This window comes from Enoplosus armatus, chromosome 11 (genome assembly GCF_043641665.1).
Source record: "Enoplosus armatus isolate fEnoArm2 chromosome 11, fEnoArm2.hap1, whole genome shotgun sequence".
NCBI classification, from domain to species: domain Eukaryota; kingdom Metazoa; phylum Chordata; class Actinopteri; order Centrarchiformes; family Enoplosidae; genus Enoplosus; species Enoplosus armatus.
The window spans coordinates 19926883-19948540 of NC_092190.1; the positions used below are offsets into that span (position 1 = coordinate 19926883).

The window sequence follows — 21658 nt, forward strand, 5'->3', positions numbered from 1 at the left end:
GACGGGCACTAAACTTCCAGACAGATGAGTTAGAGGTTAGAGGCGTTGGTGACATCAGTAGAGAAATCCAAAGATATAATATAATATAATATAATAGCAGACATCATGAGTTGAACCACTTCGCTATCAAATACCTAATCATCGTATTATGACCTCATGGGGCTTGGCATGTTGATGGCATGGTATCCTTCGCGGCACACATGTGTTGCATCAGCAAGTCCAGTTACACCGAGCGTTCGTAGTAGAAAGCCGCCTTGATTGCGGTGAGTCCCCCCCCCCTCTCGGAAATTGAATGTAACGGGCAGCCAAATTGCTAATTGCTGTTTCTACCTCAGTTAAAATGCGTGACATAGCGCGCTCAGCCACTCCACTTTGAAAATCTCCTTTTGCAAAGAAGCACCACAACCGGGAGAGCCCCACGTCGCCTGGTCAAGTTAACTGAAGCCTCTGTGTCTTTGTCCATCCACTCCAGTCCTCAAAGACCGCCCCCCCCACACACACACACACACACACACACACACACACACACTACACTTACACTCAGCTCTCCAAGGCTCTCCTCTTCTGTCTCTACTAATCTCTCACACACAATCTCTCCCTCTCCCTCTCTGGCCAAACTCTGTGCACAACATGAGGTTCAGTGAGTGTTGCTTTAGGAACGTGACTTCCTCACAAGGCAATGAAACTCCTCTCCAGCCTGGACATTTTTCATCTGCCTTCATATTCAGGTATTCAGGCATCGCAGGACTCCCTTATACATCTACATGTTAGGTCTTTAGTTGGTGCTCCACAGTGACTTGAGACAACTGCTTTGACACGCAGATGAAACACACTGGTACATTTCTGTCTATAAGAGGGGCAAAGATGTAGGCGTATTTCATCAGCATCTGAGGGAACACTGTGAGGTTGGTTTCTTTGTTTGTCTCTTTTTCGCCAGATGTTCGCTGGACTTGTTAGTCTGTTTTTGCTTGCTTCAAAATAGCTTGTTAGATGGATGGCTTTTGGTTTGTGGGACCCAGTTTTAATGAGGGGTGCTTATAAATACTAATGAGCATATTTTGGTGTTGCTGAAGGGTCTCGTTTGCTGATCGTAAAAGTCAACATTTCATTTTAATGAGGCTGTAGATTTGATATCTTTGAAGTGTCTCCCCTTGCTGGTGTTTGGTTGTACTACATTATTACAGTATATTTCTGTGTGTTTCTCAAGTTAGGAAGTGAGATCTCCAAAGCCACTATTAGTTAACCATGATTTTGAGCTCCTAAAATTCTGCATCCCTGGAACTGGCTTATAAATTCAGATGGACGGCTTTAAAAAGGCCTGGAAAAAAAAAAAAAACTGTTCCCACTGAGTCTATTTTTAGAGCTCTGTGCTTTTTAGTTGACTGTGAGTACATCTACCATATGAACCAACAGATGGGCTCACCACAGTAGCCAGGACCGCTTGCCTGTGAGGTTGTTTTTGTCAATGATTGTGTTTCTCTGTCAAACCGCTGCAGAGGCCACCAGGAGTTCAGTTGTTATTTGGAGTCTGGAACGCCTTTTGAATTCAGGCTGGATAACCGCAGAGTATTGGCGGCATAACCACAGCCACTTTCCTCTTGTCCATCCAGTATGTGTTGAAAATGCCAAGGGAGAGACAGAGAGTAGTGGATACAACAACATGGGCCTCTGTGGGGCCGGCACTGAGTCTACTCTCCCATGTCTGCAGCTTCTCTATAAATTCAAATACTAAGGGAAGTGGACTGACTAGTCTCCCTTTCAGAAAACAAAGCAAAACAAAAAACAGTCTCCTAGCCAAGGCAGTTGTGGTGGGACTTGGCCATCCATAGTTGTTGTTGGCTTGTACACAGAAGCATGAATGAATTTGTGTCTGGAGTGTATTTAAGTTCCTCATCTCTTTTCTCAGGCTGACTTCTTTGCCCCACAACTCTTATCCCGAATCTTTTGGCTGGCTCTCTTTTTTCTTGCTCTCACCATCTGGCCTCTCTCTCTCTCTCTCTCTCTCTCTCTCTCGCTCTCTCTCTCTCGCTCTCTCTCTCTCTCTCTCTCTCTCTCTCTCTGACTGCCTCTCGGTTGCAGTCTAGCTTTCTTTTGGTTGTAACATCTTTCTGCCTTTCTCTCTGTTTCTGCTCAGTTTCAGGTCATGTTAAACTGGCAGACCTCTTCCCCAAAAACCCTCTTAATTAGCTTTTTAAGAGCGTTTTATGTTGAGCAGTGGGAGCTGTGGAGGAGCTGGACAGCAGTGAAGACAGCCTCGTTGACCTTAAACGACCCCACCGGTTAGAGATTCTGCTTTGGGTTTATATGGGAACATTTTTCTAACTCCTGAGCTCATCGTACCTTTTCTCACTTCATCCATCTTCATCTTTACGTCTCTGGTCTGCTTTGCCTCATTCTTTATCATACGTTCTCACTCAGGGGGTTTTCTCGATATCCTCCCCACCTATTTCTTTCACTCTTCTCAAGGTTTTATGTCTCTATTTCTTCTCTCCCTCCTTGTGTCTTATTCCTGTACTATCATCTCTATCCCCAGCTGCTGTATTTACCAGAAAGGCTATGGAGCTTTAAGGATTTTTTTACACCCGTCTGTAGATTTACTGTTATTTTTAGTTTGTGGGCTTCAAGTCATTTTGCATTTTGGAGGGTTCATGTACCAAATTCACAATCTGAATTGCAATATTTATAAAGCATTATGAATGTAAACAGGTTCGTCTTTGTTGCAGCAGTAAAGGAAGGTATCTATCTTACCTATATGCATAATTACATGCTGGCACATGTGGCACATTGTAATAGATTTTGCACCACAGTGAGTTTCAGACTTTGGGGCATCTGGATTTCTTAGATATCCAGGTTTCAGTCTCTTAAGGCCTCTCTACACAAAGCATTTGTTCAAAGGCATTGGTGCCTCTGAAGTTGGTGGGATGATTATACCAGTAATCATTAAAGTGTACCAGAAGTTGCAGTTGTTAAAAGACGACTAAAGTTCAGCGGATGAAATCAAAAGCTGGGCCTTTTTACTACAAAACTTTCAGTGTTTTGAAGAGCCAGAGTGCTTCAGCAAGTGACTGATTTGGCCTGTCAAGACCAACAACGGTGCTTAGTGCATTAAAAACTCTTTGGTTACCTTGTCTGCATGTTAAGAATCATTGTCCTGCTACGGCGCATCTATAGGTAATGTGTACAAAAACGCAGCTACACTGTTCATCCAATATGTACACACCTTCTACCACCCTCAAACCTCTCTAAGATCACCCTAACTCATACGGTGTAGCCAAAACAAGGGAAACATGTCGCTGTCACAATACTATATGACTGTGAATGTACAGCACTCTCATAGTAACTACATGTTTACCATCATCACCATTATCTCTCCACATGTGCTTCCATGTGGCACGCCACAGACTGCAGTGCCATCAATCTAACCTTCATGTAAATATTTATCCAGTCTAAACCTCCAGTTGGCTAGTCAATAGTGAACGCTATAGGACTTAAAAGTCACTTTGATTTGTAGGAATAACAACCAAGTTGTCTGCCCTGCAGCCTTAAACACTAATTGTTCAGCTATCTGAGAGATATACAGTGTTGTCTTCACAGTATGTTCAGGGACAGCTTTGTCAATAGGGGTTTGTTGATGTCTTGAACTTTCAGGCCTTGAGCCTATTTATTTTCCAAGGAACATATTTTAGTAATATGTTTATTTATTCTTTGGAGAGTTGGTCTGGTTGAGATCAATGTTCTGTGTAACTGGCATGGATAAACCACCACATCAAATGTCTTAATAAGGGCCTTGTGATGCCAAATGCAATGCTTACATGGAAGCACTGAAACACTCAGGTTACTGCAATGAATTCATTAGAGAAAATAACTGGTTTCCAGCTAAAGGAATGGATCCATTCACAATCAACCTGTATTCCAGTACTTCAAACAATGGCTGTGATCGACCAGAAACACCACTTTTTGGAGCAATCCGGCCAGTGTATGGCTGGGAAAGTTGTTGTGGAGACCCGGCTAAATAATCACTACTGATGGAGCACCTTTACTTGCCCTCTGTATATACCAATAAGTTGTTTGTGCCACGTCCTTGACACACTGTTACTGTCAGTAATCCAGCTCCGCAGTCAGCCAAACTCTCTGCTGTTTACTTACTTGGAACATCTCGTCTTTCTCTCCATCAGGTTTTTCCGAGCACAGACATCACAACAGAGCCAAAGGTGAGTGTTTTTCTTTACGTTTTCCATTTCACTTTTCTTTTTCTCTTTTTTTTCTTTCTGTCTGAGGCCATTTCAACAAATAGACAGATATTACACAGACATTTAGACATTTGCCAACAAAACTAACACAGCTTTTAATAGCAGTCGTCATTAAAACATCATTTTAAGCATTAGTGAGCCCTGTGGCTTAAAATGCGGTTCTTGGAGGATGTGGTTTGGTAATTACAGAAGATTACCACTAGAGGGTGGCAGAGCGTTTCCTCTCATCCTCACACTCCTGCTGAGTTTCTAAGGTAGAGAGGGAATACAAGCTGAAGGAATGTAAATGTGGAAGTTAGAGTAAAAGGAACAAGGTGGAAACTGATTTCAACATTGCAAGGGTAAGACTTTTCTTCACATTAGAAGGTTTGACTGTTACGCTCGTACACATGTCAGTGTGTGAGCATGACGGAGTTGTATTTAGTGTACACAGGTGTGTTTCACTGGGGGGTTGAGATGTTGTTTTTGCTTGTTGGAGACGACAGTTACTCTGACAGGAGATGAGACAGGTAGAGAGTTTGGTTCGGCTCCCTGTGTTAATTCACAATCATATGGAAACACAAGTCTCTCTCCTCCGCTAGTCCCCTCCTTCTTTTTCACACTCTACTCCGTCGCCTCTCCTCTCTGACTACTGATAGGGCAGAGATGGAGTCAACAGAGGAGAGAAACAGCGAGAGGAGGAGGAAAGGGAGGGAGGGAAAGAGTTCGGATCCAAGGGAAGGACTAAAGTAGAAACAAAGAAATGCTGCAGGTGTGTGGAGTTGGGCATTCTCAATATCATTAGCTTGAGAGCACAAACTGGACAAGTGTGAGAGTTGAGCGGTGAAGGACAGGTAGACCACGTGCATGTGAGATCCCAGCAGCTGGAGTTGTATATGGTTCAGGTTAGTCTAGTGCTTATAGATAGCTGTTTAGTTGATTTTATAACAGTGGAAGTGCTGACCAAGCCATGGCCCTTCTCACCAACGGCGCACAGAATCTGGGCGCCTATTACTGCCTGATCCGACGCAGGTTCAAGAGGAGGCGCAAGAAACGCTCCGAACGCAAAGGTAACGCTCACAGCAGCAGTTCACACACAGAGAGAGTGCAGCTGAGCTGGCTTGTTGAAGACTTTGTAATGTTTAGTAGCTGACAAGAGAGGAGAGCTGTGCACTCGCTGTATTAAACCGTTCTGTTTCGCTTGTCTGTCAAGTTTGAAGTTGTTAATAGCTTCAGCAGACTGCTGTGAAATCTGTTGTGTCTTTTTACAAACACTGGCCGCATAGTTGAAAAGCTTTTCATTCTTCACAGGATGTTGTTCTTTGGTGGTTTACATGTGGAGAAGTTTCACTGATTGCATTTTGAAGTTGTTTTCATTTTAATCACAATCATGTGTAGAAGGCAATTGTTACACAGGACATCATACTTGGCTGTTCCAAAGAAAAGTCAATATATGGTGTAAATGTGATTTAGTTTCTTTTTTTTATGTTTTGTCATAGTTATATTATTACATTTCATTTTTTTATATTTCTATTATATTATTGTTATAAAGATGGACCATAGAAGGATAAATTCTCTATCATCTGTGTTATGTCTCTAAGTGATTGACTTTATAATGACATGTGTGTTCAGATATATAAATAAAGAACCTATCGATTTACATTAAGCCAGCAAGTTTATCTTATATGACCATGAATACAAAACCGGTCAGAATAATTTCTGTATTTAGTAGAGACTCTCTTAAAGGAGACAATCTGTTCTTACCCCCCCCCCCCCCCCATCCCGACTGAGACAGGTCCGTGTGTCGGTGTAATTGAAGTCGGGTGACGGGAGCCGCACAGAGGCTCTAAGCTTTTCTCTCCTGAGTTTGCTGCTCTGCTCTGGGGATTAGCCTAACAGCAAAGGTAGTAATTACTTAGGTGGCCACAGCTCACTGGCAGTATTAGCCATGTCTCAGCCACTTGCTTTGACACCCACCACCCTCCGAACACCCCCACCCACCTCACCCTCCTCGCCGGGCCGAGTCCATTCATCCAAGTAAATCCACCACTGCTGATGCTGCATTTTTAGCCCTCGATTGGTGCTCGAGCCCTGCTCACTAAGAGACCGGCTACGTCCATCAGCATTACACAGGTCTGTTTCCGGCCTTTTCACTCTCCCTTGTCACCATGGGAATGAAAGTGGCACTTTTTCACCATACTGAGAGAAGTGATGACTAAGCGGGACTTGCTCTTAATGCCCCGCACTGGAAGCCTCCTGATAAGTTGCTTAGTGCTTCAGCTTTAGTGCCCAGCGGGTTAGCAGCTAACACTTGCTGTGAGGATGAGGTCACGTACTTATTTAAGACAATCATCAGTAGAATAATGTGACATGGACTCAAGAAAATCTCTTCGCTTTGATTCCTTGACTGCGAGGTCAGAGTTGGCACAGCCCCACAGGACTGGGTAGTCCTCCACAAGGACACTTCACCATGTTGATACAGGGGTTGACCTGGGTCAGCTGTTTGAGCCATCAACCACTGATCCACCCTGCAGCCCTGAACACGTCATATTTGTGTATGTGCTTCTAAAATAGTAGTTTTGTCCCATTGACAAAGTTCAGTTCGATAACTGGAGATTTAAGCGCAGTCCGTACATACTAACACTGTCCTGAGTCTAATCAGGCAAAATAAGTGAAGTCACCTATCTGAGTGTGCAGGGCCTTTACAAAATCAGAGCATCTGAAGGAATAGCGAGTTATATTTGCTTTCATATCCGTGTGCATCGATTAGCTACGTCAGTAGTCCATCAGTAGCTCAGTTTCATGTTGTACATTACCAACCAAATGTTTTGCACATGTCTCCCACATTTTGGCTACAAGTACAACTCAAATGCAGTATGTGAATAAATGTACTTAGTTACATTCCACCACTTTTGCGTTTCATGTCCACCAACCAGCTTTTTGATTCATCTTGTAGTTTTTCGCGGTCAGTTTATATACAAGTTCTATGTAAATAAAAAAGTGTTATTATTTTTAATGTGCAACTCATTTATACAAACTTTTGGTTGTATATACTGTAGGACTCTTATTTATTGATGGCATAACTATGTAGATGGTAGATATACGGTGCACAGTGACTTTCAAAAAGTGAGAAGTTCTTATATGCATCGCTCATAAATGTGCCGCGCCGTGATACTCGTAGGCGATGCTTTCCAATGGGCCGTATATGAAATATGGAAAATGGGGAACAGAGGCCTTTTCTGCAATGCCAGCAAAATCTCCAAAATGAGCTTTTGTAACTTGAATGGGGGGGCGGGGAGGGGGATCTGCACCGCCTGGCACTTACAATCCATCGCCCTGGAAGAGACTTTGCCTACAACAAGACTCTGTTTTTGCATTTTCTCCTCTTAGGTAACCTCACCTTCCTCCCTTTCACTCATCATCGTCTCAACCTTTCTTTCCTCCCTCTCTGTCTTTCTTCCAAAACCTCCTGTTCTTTTCCCACTTCTTTTTCCCTCATTTACTCCTTTCATTATTCACTTCTTCATATATTCATACATCGGTTGACTTAAAGTGATCTAGAGATTAATCATTACCAATTGGAACAATCCATGACAATGCTAAATTGACTGAGCTGTTATCCTTCCCTTCAGAATAAACTAAGCTGCTGCATGTACACACACAAAAAAAAAAAGATTTACAGCCTCTGAAAAAGCTCCGACAGACCGATTAACATTTGACAACAGTAACAATGGAAATCACATAGAAAACATGGTCACATTCATTTAACTAACTACAAAAAAAGCTGTTGATTATGAACAGTGCATTTATTTACTTGCGCAACGTTTTCAGGCACCGCAGTGGCACTCTGTCATGATAAGAAATGAGTTGTGTCTGCTTGTCTCATTGTAATTAGCCTTGATTAGCATGCTGCTAATGACTGTAACAGACTGACGGGAAAGGGTGGGGCATTGTAGTGAAAATGCACAAAGCACCGAGGTGTGTTTAACAGGCGGAGACACACTTCATGGCCCTCGAGAAGTATGCAGGGATTTGTGTCGGCTCCCTTCATCGCCACAGGGATGAACTTCATTAGTGTACACTCATAGTGTAGATTCAAACGGATACGGATATTGAAATGTTTCGCTGTTGCAGCTTGTTATTCCACTGATTTCATGTCAGGGGTGGAGAGGAATTTCTTGAAAATGTGATTTTACCAACCTAATGTGAAACCCTTGCCAGCAATGCAGAGGCAAGGTTCATTTCAGACTTGAGAATCTTAACACAGAAGGAGCTCAGTCACAGTTCATATTGCTTTTTTTGTAATGTAGTGTAGCCCTCACTGCTCTTCTGCTCTGTCTTGGACTGTACATCTGTCCTCCCCCGTCCTCTCCCCTCCCACCTCTATCAGTCGTCCTCTCGGGGTGTATGAACACTTTCTCCCTCTCTCTGTCAGCTGTCACGACCTTTTTCATCTGGAGGGGGCTCCCCACCCTGTCCTCTCCTTGCTGTCCATCAACGGCACCTCTCCGCCTGACAATAGCAAAGGCACAAGGTGTGAAATTCGGCTCCTAGATGACAGCGTCGCAGGCGCGGGCACACACAAATCTACATGGATACGATTGTGTCCTTGCACTGCATTTATTTTCAGACTCCCCCACCCCCTATATATATACACACACACACACACAAACACGTTGGAGCATACGCACACATCCCTCTCTCTTTGCAGAGCGGGATCCCAGTGTGCCTAACCTGGCCTTGGATGTGACAAACGGTGTTAGCTGTGAGCACCCTGGGCATCCAGGCGAGGAGAACAGGAGGACAGAGAGGATTGTGTGGGGGGGTGAGATGGACGGAGGAAGGCAAAGAGGGAAAGAACTGACAAAAACACTTTCAAATTTAAAAAAGTAAACAGCTGCATTGAAAAAAGGATGCCATGCACGCACACCCAAGGGTTCCCAAGGCTCTTTAGGATATTCTTGAACTCCTTTAAGACATAAACTGTTCAGCCCTTTTGGAAAAAGTTCGACAAACTAGGACGAAATGCAGTTTTTAGGGCACTGTCAAAGTCCAGTCAATCATAAAAGTTTAACATCATATGAAGTTGAATGTTTTTGGGCAGTTTTGGCTTCCAAGTTAGCATAGATGCACAGTTCTCTGTCTATTAATGCTAGTTCTGTTGCTGTTGTGTGTGCGTGTCATCATACGTGTGCGTGTGTCTAGACATTTGTGCGCACACGTGAGCTTTCGGGACTTTCCTACCTGTGTGCTCTGTCGGGTGCTTGAACATTGAGCACAGCAGTGGTGGTCCTCTGTGAGCCGGGCATGCTCACACACACACACACACACACACACACACACACACATTCACACACTTCCAAACACACTCAAACATAGTCTCTTTTCCCTACAGGCGCTCGGTGCCTATGCTGTGTCATAAATCAGAGCTGTCAAATAGATTTTACAGCTCCTAGTGAAAAGAGGAGAGGCAGCCGCCCAACAACCTTGAAAAGATGGAAGAAAGCAAAAGTAGAGTTTTATTTTTATTAAAGCTGATACCTGGACCTAAGGAATCTGTAAAGTAGGGCGGGACAGTTTGGAGTGTACATGAGAGACAATTTGAAGGTTTCTGGGTGGGGTGAGCATGATGTGTAACTTACTTACTTACTTCCATGTGATAGGCTTTTCAGGATCAAAGTCATGTGTCATTCTCTTGCCTTGTGTCATTTGAATTGTAATCTCCCTGCCGTATTGTTCTCGGGCTAAATGCAAAAGGGAGGGAGACAGGCATCAGCATTTGGGAAAGCAGGGACGTTTTGGGTTTATATATTTTGCCCAACACATTTTTAGAACTTTTCTAGAAGCAGCCCTGGCTGTGGCTGTGGCAGAGGATATACTTTTTCTGGGGTATTTCTGATTCAGTATTTGAAATGAAAATTGAGGAAACGGATTTATTTTAGTAACATATAGTTAAATCCTAATTGTGACAGAATCTAATCTTATCGAATTGGCCTTGAATCAGATTTTTATCAGATTGTGGCCTTTGTATCTACATACGTGGAGAATCGTTTGAGAGGGAGAGATACACAGCCCTAGTGCCAGCTATGGCACATTAACACCATGGTGTTGGTGGCTATATTGTTTTTAATTTATTAACAAGACAACTGTGGTTAGCCTTGCAGAAAGAATTGATTGGGGACTTTGCTCTAAGTGAGACACTAGGCCCATGTTTTACTGTCGATTTGCTTCTTCAGTGACTTGAAACAGTGGTGGCCATTAGTTTTAGAAAAGGGCTAATGTTTTCTGTGCGGTTTGTTGTGAGAGCAATGCAGTTTTGTGATGGAAGACATCCTCTTTCTATAGGCGTATTTGTGTTCTGTCACAGCTTACACGTGTATTAAGTGGATGTTTCGTTCTTATCTAAAAACCAAGGGGGAACCATGTAGACTATTTGTTCTCACTCCAGTCACCATACACCATACCTCTAAATGTTGCTACATGTACCCCATTTTAGTTTTTATCAAGTGTTCATTGTCTGAGATGCCTTCCTCATCCAAGCTCATCCAGCTACATTCGCTGATTGGAGGAGGCTAATTGGATGTCAGTGTCTGAATGGCTGCCTCTTAATATGCAGAGTGGAGGAAAGCATGTACGTCCAGCAGTACGGCTCAGAAGGCAAATCGCTTCTGGCAGCCTAATTCACTGGTCATTAGAAGGGCCAAATTGAATAATGGACTCTGAAGTAAGTGTGTGTGTGTGTGTTCATGTGTGTGTCTGTTTGATGAGACAGGGAGGGCCATGTTGGGTGGCCGTACTCTGTGGCCCCCTTACCTTGGCCCATCAGTTTCAATCAGGCAGCCCGACAGGCACTCCCCTCTCTGCCTCGACCCCTCTCCATTAGACCAGCGGCGCCCACACGTGTACTTCATTACGGTGCATTACCTGGTCAGTGCCTGGAGACATCACCTGAGGTAGGAACAGGGGTGGAGAGAGAGATAGGGAAGGCTCTGACTTCACGAAAAAAAATCCCCATTTCTATTAGGATTCTTCCTCTCTGGCTTTCTTGAGGTAATCACTGGACTGCCAAAGCCTTATTGGGGAAAGTAATGGGATTGTGGGACGGCGACAGTAGCACTCACTTACCTAACCGCATACATGGACAGTTAACAGTGATCCCCGTATTCCTGCTTGTATCCCTCTCTGTCTTTATTTTCTATTCCATGCCCTCCTTCTCAACTTTTAAGTCTCATTGCTGCATCTGCGGTATTCATCCATCTATTCATTGTTCGTCTTTTACAGGAAAATTGCTGCACTCCTTTGCTGTTGTGCATGATTGTAGGTCATACAGATGAATGTATGGAATTGTCTGAACAGAGACACAAAGGATGATTAGATGCATGCTTTTAAGAAGTAGAGAAAGGAACAGTTTTAGCACTTTGGATGTTTTATAGTACACAGATCTAATCTCTTCCAGCCAATACAAACAGTTTCCAGGTTGGATGAAAATATGACCTGAACTTTGTCAGAATAAATCAAAATAGTGAGTGGAGTCAGCAGAGTGGAAAGATGAGCCGAAGGAGTAAATAGAGAAGGAGACAGCGATGTTTGTTTCCTGTGCTCCTCTTTTTGTTGAAGCCAAAGAATGGCACATAACAAAAAGGAAAATCCATTTTTCCTTGTGGTTATTTATCAGTAAAACCCAAAAAAAAAGCTCATGTTTCTGTATCACACTGATTTCAACGGACACAATCACATGGGAAGATTTTTCAATGGTTCTTTAATTCCTTAAATTCCTTGCAGCTCAATTTCTAATCCAACTGTAGTCATAAAATGACACTTTTCACATTAAATAACACATTGGCCTGCTGCATTTCTGCCTGCAGTAACATTATATTGTTCTACATTCTGGTGAGTTTGGTGAGCCTGATATGGCCTGAAATGTGATTTATTTTTTATTTTTTTGTTGAATAGAGGAAGAATCAGACAGGAATGGAATGGATCGGATGGTAGCACGGCCCGGTGGGCCTATCAGTCTGTGTTAGGGCTGCTGAGAGGGCTGTCTCATCGGCGGCCTCTCCTGCAACGGCCATTTCCCATGGCCATTTGTCTCTGTCCAGTTGTGCTTCCCTTTCCTTGCCCCCTCTTTTTTCCTTTCATCTCCTCCTCCCCCTCATCTTCGATTCCTCGTTTTGGACTCTCAGTCTTGTTCGATCTGTTTCTCCTCTCTTTGCTCCGGCTCTCGGTTTTTGTCACCACCACAACTCTTCCTGTTTTTCTTCGTTTCCAACTATTCTTCCTGGCAAACAAGTTGTTTTTCCTCTGGCAATGGGAAGTAGTAGCATTAACTTTGTTGTATAAAATAAATTTTAACTACTTTCTTAGTTTTTTAGTGTTTATCTATCATTCTGTTGAATACTCGATTGTGATTGGTTAATGAAGGCTTTCCACCATTTTGTTTTCACTTTATTCATTCAACCAGACATCATTTCTATGTTTGCTGATTTCTGTTTAGGAGGGGGGATTATGTTGTTTTGCTTTGTCCTAAACAATCCATAACAGATCTGTCCAGCCAACAGTTAGCTTGCTGGGAGCGGTTAGCTTAACATTTTTCACAGAAATATGTTGATTTAAGAGTTGATTTTTCTTTAAGTCGACTTACAACAACGTGTACAGCTGCTTTAATCTCATCTATGTTTGTCACCATTTTTTGGTCAATTGGAAACAAAGCAACATGTAACACAGGAACTCTCCAGTCAATACACAAATAAGTCCAACCTGAGGTCGGCTCAGTAAGTCAGTATCTTCACACAACCAAACAATCCAGAGTAAACCCTCCTCTGATAAATAAACCAGTTTTGTTTGAGACTATGTGCCACCCCAAAGACCATAAAATGCCAAAGTGGGACCCCAATATCAGGACCAGGGATGAAAGTGTCAGGGTTCAGGTGTGAGTCAAAAAACATTGCAGAATAATTCAGAGCATTTATTTGCATTCTGGTTTGAATACCATCCAGTATGGTTGGTTTCAGAGAAATAGGACATTTACCCAACCAGCTTTCGAATGCTTTCCTGTGATAGTCTTACGCCAGACAACAACACAGTTATCTAATCTTCATGGCATTCACTTTACTATGTGTCAAACTCTGCACCATTTGCATCTGCACAGCTTAAAACGGACCATATAAAGGCATTTCAAGCAGATGTTTACCTCTGGTTTCCTTGGAGGTGGAAGTTGTTGGTCCTGACCTCATTTTCCACCTTAAATTATGTCTGTCCTCATACTGTATTTCTCATTTTAAACAGAGTGGTATGACGTGGATGATGAAAAGAATAACGGAGAGACTCTGAACATGGATGTACATGTAATCGGTGGGTTAGGGAGCAGCAAAAGTGGTCTCTTTTGTATTATTATATGTGGGAAGTAGGTCAAGAGGTGTATACGTGTGTGCATGTACATGCATGGTTTGTGTTTTCTGTGTTTTTGAATTCATGTGTAGGAATTAGGTTAGGAGAAAAAGTACCTTGTAAATTTTATAAAAACTCAAATTAGTAAATTAAAATAACAAGAAAGCAAATCCATATCCATCCATCCAACATATTTTAAGATTATGCTGTTGATATTTCCTTTATTGAGTTGTCAGATATTCACACATTTTGTACATGTGGTTGCTGATCAACCTGTCAGCATATGTGAACTGAATTGATATCCGTAAGCGTGGTGCAACAAGTCCTACAAATGAAACGGTGGTTTGACCGTGCCGGCGCATAGACGCGCTTCCTGATCTGACGCCTCTATCGGCAGGACAGCATCATTTGTGTCTTCCAAAACTGTAGAAAATAACTACATTTAATGCACTATGGTTATGGTTTGGTAAGGTTATAGGCACAAACATGACTTGGTGAGGTAAGGGGAGGTTTGTCGTCATGGTTACGATATACGAATAAACACGTGGTTATGCTTTAAAGAAACCAACATTGACTGTCAGTTTGAAACGGGAAATTGAACAGTGGTCTTCCATGTTACAGTCCGATGTTTTCTTGGCCCATTGATCCACCTATAATAACGTCACCTGACTTCCTCCTTGGCTCCCGTCATAATTCCTACAACCGCTAGAGGGATTTCTCGTCTGAACATGAGCAGATATCGTTTTGGGAGCTGATGCTGTCGTTCTTCTCTGAAGGACGCTCTCTATTTTGGTCAGTCGACAAAAGAAGATGCAAACTGAAGCTGTAGAAAATGTTGCCACCACATATCCTACACAACTGCTGGAACTAAAGCTTAAACCACAAAATAAAATTACAATAAAACTATCCAACAGCAACCGAAAAGAGAAAGTGGCATCTTTCTTCTTATTGTTTTCTTGCAGCAACAAATATTTTTGGTAGAATAAAGTTATTGTCAAAATAGCCCAATTAAAAATAACTAAATAACCCTGAAAATTAGATCAAGGGGGGAAAAATCTGATTAACTACTTTATGTCTAACATCACAAAAGTGTTGTTTTGTGTTATTTGTATCATTGGCAAGTATCTTTTTTTATTTTTGTCTTGCCACCTCTGTATCTGTTCATGTGTGTTTGTTTGTTTGTGTATCTGAAAGTGTTTATTCACCCCCGTTATGTGTGTTTGTGTCGTTGCTGTCGGGCGCCTGCGATGTGTCGTGCCCAGAGGCTGAGCAGTTGGTCCTTCTGGCCTTGATGGAGGTGGGAAACGAGGGCAGCCATTTAGCCGCAGCCTCCTCTCTGGCCCACCAGCCCTTTCCTCCACCCTCCAACCCCCCTCGCCCACCCCACCCCACCCCCCCACCCCTGGCTCTGCTGGCGCTGGGGGAATCATAGCCACTCACGCTGATGATTTATGACCACACCTGAAGCCAGCCGCCTCAGACGTTTGTGTGTGTGTGTGTGTGTGTGTGTGTGTGTGTGTGTGTGTGTGTGTGTGTGTGTGTGTGTGTGTGTGTGTTGGAGGAAGAAAAAAAAAAAGACAAGTAAGAAAGAGTCTGTACTGTATGCGTTAGAGAGAAAAATATGTATGTGTGGGTTTAAAGAAACAAAAGATGGAAAACGCATCAGGGAGTTTTCAGCTTCAAGCAGAATGATAAAAATGTGAGGTGTTTTTGGGGCTTTTGATTTACAGCTTTTTGTGGACATGTAGTAGGGAACACACACTAACAAAAGTGTTAGTGTGTGTTCTTCATGGGCAGGGACACCATTATTTCTCACCTGGCCTTTATGACTCGGCCTCTCACTCACTCCCCTGTCTCTCTCTCCTCCATGAACCTTGACTCTGCCAGCCTCCTGAAATGCAATCTCCCATAAAAACCCATCAAATAAAAATTTCATATTGATACTCTCTGCCTCTGCTTTCTCCACCTTTCCCTTCTCTCACCATCAGCGGCCCGTGATGATAAATGACCGACTGTCTGATATTAAAGTCTGGGACACAATGAAAGACCGATTCTCTACTTTTTTCCACACCCCTCCATCCCTGTTTTCTCAGTTTTGATAGATTTTCACATTTTAGGGAAATATAAGTCCATTACATTTGCATTATAGTCATTCAGCTGAGCTTCTTATCCATACTGGGATACTCAAAGTACAACTGTAAACAGCCTTTGTGTTTAACAGCCATTAAATCATTCTCAGTCGAGTGAATGAAAATTAATTAGCAACTAACATCAAGTCATTTTCCAAGCAAAACAGAGTCCAGCTTGTGCTGTTTTTTTTTCATCATATATGATAGTAAATGAAATAACAGATTATGATTCAATCAGTTTTCACTGTTTTCTAATATTTAATTGGGGGAAAAAGTATAAATAGGTTAATATAGAAATATTCCTTAGTTGCAGCCTTACTTCCAATGAAGTGCAAGTGAAATCAAAGTTGCTGTGTGTGTTTTCACACACACACCAAACCTAAACCTGAACATTGCACCTTTTGAATTAGCTGTGCCGTGGGGGCTCAAGTGACGGTGTGTGTGCGCGTGGGCAGTGCCCATTTTTCCCTCTCAACTCCCAGCTGAGCCTCCGTACTGGTCCATTACCCAGCAAGTCCTGGCATTGTACTGCGAGCCACGATGCCTCCCCAGAGAGCCTGTCAGACCCAGCGGTCAGTTAAGCAAGCAAGTTGTCTGCTGCAGGTGACCAAGGACGTGATGCTGTGGATGTGATAATGACAGACTGTCGCTTTTCCCCTTTTAATTATAAAAATACAACTTACTTTTTAGTCTAATAGCTCCACTAGAAAGCTGTGTACTCACACTGATTTTATTATTCTACAAGTAAAATCATACAAGCTCACATTATACATCAGTGTCAAGTGGAATGGTAGTCTCCCTATTTAGCATTCATGAGCAGCGTATAAGCCCCTAATAACTGCTTTATAACACACTATGATGGAGGCAAAACTGGCAATAAATAAAACAACCAGCTATTTTAAAGGATGGCAACACAATTTAAAATTTCTTTTGCTCGGGTGTGACTGCGATTGTTTTTGTGTTGCAACAAGATGAAGTGCTGCAGTATTATCACACTCTACAGCCTTGCATTTATCCTTTCAAAGGTTTCGATTGAAAAAAGGAACTTGCCTCTAAGACTCTGTTTGATAATGTGTTTTGTAGGATTAGCATTACATAAGTTTGGGTCAAGCTGTACTTCAAGTGTTGTGTCAAAAATGAGTACATTCCTTTCAAAAACTGAAACATGGATTTTTATTTTATTTAGTTTTTTCATTTTGGTTAATTCATTAGCTCATATTACGAGAGAGCATGTGATAAAACCATATGAGGATCATCTTAATTAAAGGGTAAATGCAGATAAAAAAACGCGAAGACCAATGTAGTAACTGATTACAGAACAGAAAATAATTCACAAAGGTCAGAAAAGCATTAAGGCACTCCGGGGGTTTTTGTTTGGGTTTTCTTCAGCAGTGTGGAGAGGAACATTTAGATCACAGAGATAAGTATGTTTGGCTGTATTTGTGCAACGATGCATTGCTTTGCTTCTTTCTCTGTCTGCTTTTGACAGGAGCTAAGCGGTGGCTGTCTTGAGAGCCGGTCTTGTTCCTGTCAACACAGCGGCATGTCAGGCTTCTGAAAGTTTGAAGGAGGAGGCTTTTGTCTTTTAATATGCTGTTAATGTAGTCTGGGTGACAGTAGTAGACTCCCTCACTGGGCCCAAGCATTAGACGGTGTCACTGACGCTCTCTGCCGACACTGCAGACTGAAACATGATGGGAGGCAAGAAGTGCTGAATGAATTGCACACTAGACATTTCATCCAAAAAGTAAAATGCAAGTGGATTATTTTCATTAGAGTTGAGTTAAATGGGTCTGCCTGTATTTTACTGTCAAATGGTGCCATTTAATGCCACACATGCAGGGTATTTTGGCCTTTTCTCAATATAAGTTTGTTTTAAATTACAGTGGACCCTACATAGCTTGAGTGAAAGGTGAAAGACTAAAGTAAAAGTAAAGGAGATAAGTGTTTTCAAAGCCCGAGTGCCTTCCTCAGTGTCTGTGTAATCACACCAAAGAGCAAACCTTTTACATGAGATGACACTAGAAACCTGAGTTTACAGTCAGACCAATCAGAGGCTATCATCTTGTCTAGGGACCAATTAGACACCATCATTCCATCAGAGGGCCAATCGCCATTTTATGGTTGATACAGCTTACAACTATGTCGACTTGTGTTCCTTTTGGTAGTATTGCCTCCTATAGCTTTTGTCACATGTAAACATATAATCACAGTGAAATGTAATCACTGATTTCACCAGTAGGATACATGTGATATAGAATCTCAGCTCTCAACTAAGGAATACAAATAGAAGGTGTAGACAAAGTATAAGCCAGGGTGCAGCAGAGAGGGGAAATGGTAAGTTAAAAATGCTAAAGGTAAAAATCCCACCACTAATTTAATCTCATTTTAAAGACACGGTGTGTCAAAAATATGTAAAATAAGGGAAACATTAAGATGCTGCTCAAAGAATAAGCAGAAACAAAAGTAGAAAAAGCTACTGTCAGGACAAAATAGTGCAGAACATGAGAGTTGGGGATGTTCAGAGTACACAGCTCTGTGATGAGGAGTGGGATACAGCACCAACGCGGTCACTGAGGGTTGATAAGTTAGTTGACACTGAGATAGATGGAGAGAGATCAAGCACATTGGAGAAACTGTACTATACAGCAAGTTACATAGAAAAGCACATCTTAGGCTACAAAGTAAAATATACAAATCTAAAGTAACACAGGAGGCTGAAAAGAGGCACTCAGTGTTATTCAGAGTTAAGGTACGCACTCTGTAAAAGCTACCCTCATTTTAAGAGCCCCCCCTTACCTTTTGCAGTGAAAGGTCAGGGAGATAAGGTACTACAGAGACTAGAAAAAGCAGGCATTACCCTATGAGTAAAGCACAGTGAGCATCCCAAATAATCCCATTATGCCACTGAGACAGTCGGTGACAAAGAATGACTCAAGAGTTGCCACTGCCTCAGCATATAACATGCAATTAAAAGTGCACAACTATAGTTTTTTTTCCCCCAACAGGCTGCCCTTTGGCATCAGCTCTGGCCATAACTTTCTTAAAAACCTTATGTATTTAATTTGAGACGGGATGAATGCAACAAGAGCACTTGGAGAGAGTTGCACAAGGGAATGGGATCTGTGTGCATTTAGCAAAACTATAACCAGAGCAGCACAAGGGAAAATGCTGTCCTGTATGCTAATGCCTTGCTACAGGGCGTTTTGGACCTTTCAACTTTTGCAGACAGGCTACCTTTCAAGATTTTGCCTCGAACTCGTAAACAATCCAGTTGCAGATGGAGCTACTAATGCCGTGCATGCCAAAACAGATTTTGACGTTTTTCAATTTTTTTTTTAAAGGTTAGCCTTTTAAAGCCAGCAAGCAAGATGATTTATTTAATTATTTATGCCTCTGACTTTCAGTGTATTTTTTTAAGGTCTGAAGCTGATCTGAACTTATTTTGATGGGTAATCTGACTTCCTGCACTAGCCTTCATCTGCAGTTTGTTTTAGACAGTTTGAACCCGACAGCCTGCCAAGGGCAGACCTTTCCATCGCCTTCTGTTTTAGTGGAGATAATGATTCTCTTTTACTTGGAATAGGATTGCATTTTCTATCTCTCTCGTCCTCTATTCTTCCCTCACCTTTAGCTTTCCATCCCTCGCTCCACCCCCCCACCCCACCTCCTCCCGTCAGTTGGCCGCTGCTGGTGCTCCCTACACGGTGGTGATGCTCTATCGCTCCGTCACAGCGCAAGCGAGGGATGAGAGACAAATCAAAACCACCTTATTTCCCCTCAGTCCCTCTCACCGTGCCAGATTGAATTTGAGGTTTTTCATCTTCTTTCTCATCTTTCTCTTTTCCCTGCCTCCCTTGGCGTCCACTCAGAATTACCTGGAACCAAGCCTTCTCACAACTTGATGACGCAGTATCATTTATGCATATTGAGGGAGATAGTCGGCAGCCCTCGCTGTTGGTTCTTTTGACTCACTTTAAATCCACTGCTTCAGTGGTGTGTGTTCAAAAATGGTCAATACCAAAATCTATCAAAGGTCCTTCCTTGCTTTTACCAGTATAAATCTCCGGGCGTGCAAATGTCCAAATTAGTTTTGCAGTCTTTAATGTCAAGAAATGGCTGATCTTAAAAGAAAAACATCTGTCTTTGAAGTTCTGTACTTCGCTTATCGTGAGCAATTTTGTTGGCTAGTGCTCTTAATGTGTTATAGATCTCCTTATTGCCAAATGTAGACCATGAGATGTCTCTGGATCATATTTGTTTGATGGCACAACGTATTCTCAACAGTGGTCAACATTGGTTTGCTTTCAGTCCTTCGTATTTAAAATGTATTTGAATATGCTGGAGACATTTACTTCAGAAGTTGCAGGGATACACATTCCTCTATAACTCTAACAAGCTCAATCACATTTTGTTCTGAAATCATTTCCCAGACATTTTAACAAAGCTGCTTTTATACCTCTGAGTATTTTTGATGGCTGTATTACCAATCTTAAAATAATACCTGTGGGGAATCAGGCAATGGACCATATTAGAAAGATTCTTACTGCCTTTTAAGCTTATTTGGTATTCCTTTAGGCAATATATCATTTATTTTCTTTCATTGACTCTCAGATATATTTTCTAAAAGTCTGCATTTAGGTTACTCTAATTTGTCACATTTGTTCAGCATTTGGCTGAACTTGATCTGGATGACCTTGTCAAAGAGAGGAGCTGCACTCACGTCGATACATATGCATCCACAAACCCCCCCCCACAACACACTATACATTCACCGCAGCTCTGATCTGTCGTAGTAATCGTGTGTCTCCATCTCTGAGAATCTACAGAGAGTACACCGATTTCCTCACTGGTGTATTTTTTAAAACATCATGTATCTCACTCAGCACAAAAATATGAGCTTTCATTTTAGGTAACAGAATGCAGTGATGGTGTTTTTTTCTTTTTTATTTCTGAAGCACAGGACTGCGCGGCCATTTACCTCCAGATTTGCGTCTCGAGACACACACACATACACAAACACGCACACCCACACACTCATTTTATGAATCCTTTGTGGGACTCTCCCCACTGATTGCACCTGATTTCAGGAATAGTTACAGATTCACGACCAAGGCGGCCTCATCTGAAAATCAAAACTGACAGGCGCATTTGCTTTGCGTCCTGATTCAACTACACAGCAGTGTGTGTTGGAGGAAGGATGGAGGAGGAAGACGAAGTGTGTGAATAAAACCACAGTCTTGTTTAATATTTAGTTTTACGCTTAGATATATTGATTGTAATTAATTTATGCCACAATTCCACATCTGGCCCCACCATTAACATGAAGAGGCAGTGAAAGAGCAATTTAAAAGTATTCACAGCCAGTTAAAGTTTGGAAATACAATCATACAGCAGCGTGCACCGCAGAAGTAACTACCTGTAAGTAGTGCAACTAGTCTTGCGTGGTTTTGAGTTGCTGGATGAGTGTGTGGGGGCTGAGGGGGGGGGGGTGCACCTGGCTCCTGCTACCTGAGAAAAATGACTCTCATCTTCCACTCTGTTGGACCTACTCCCACCTATCCTCCCTTCACCCCACCTTTTCATTTTCAATTATGGGTTGGAATATGAATCTTTAATAGGGTGATAATTGTGCTAGCATATTTGCTGTCACCCACCATTAGCCCAGATTAATTAGCCCATTTAGTTTAGCTTAAGAAAGTGTCTGGCTGAGGAATGGGGGCGCTGATGGAAGACGGGTGGAGAGAGAGTGGAATCAGCACAATCTGCTCTATATCATAATGTCATCTTTCTCCTGCTTCCTCTCTACGTCTCTTTGTGTCGGTTGCCTCTCTGCTCTTTTCCCTCTTTGCTGCTTTGACTCTCTCTTTCTCTCTTCTAACTTACTCTGTTAGTCTGTTTCATCACTCTGCA

The 21658-nt window shown here is 42.3% G+C and overlaps 1 protein-coding gene across 2 annotated transcripts in view; it reads left to right on the forward strand.

Annotated features, from left to right (window-relative positions):
* The window catches only part of adarb1b (adenosine deaminase RNA specific B1b), a 102189-nt gene that overhangs the window by 63088 nt on the left and 17443 nt on the right, over nucleotides 1-21658 (forward strand). Inside the window, exon 3 of one of the 2 annotated variants that reach the window (XM_070914100.1) lies at nucleotides 4176-4211. The exons of the other annotated variant lie outside the window; for it this stretch is intronic. The gene's annotated coding sequence lies outside the window, so the exon portion shown is untranslated. The remainder of the gene's footprint in view (nucleotides 1-4175; nucleotides 4212-21658) is intronic. 2 annotated transcript variants of the gene reach the window in all.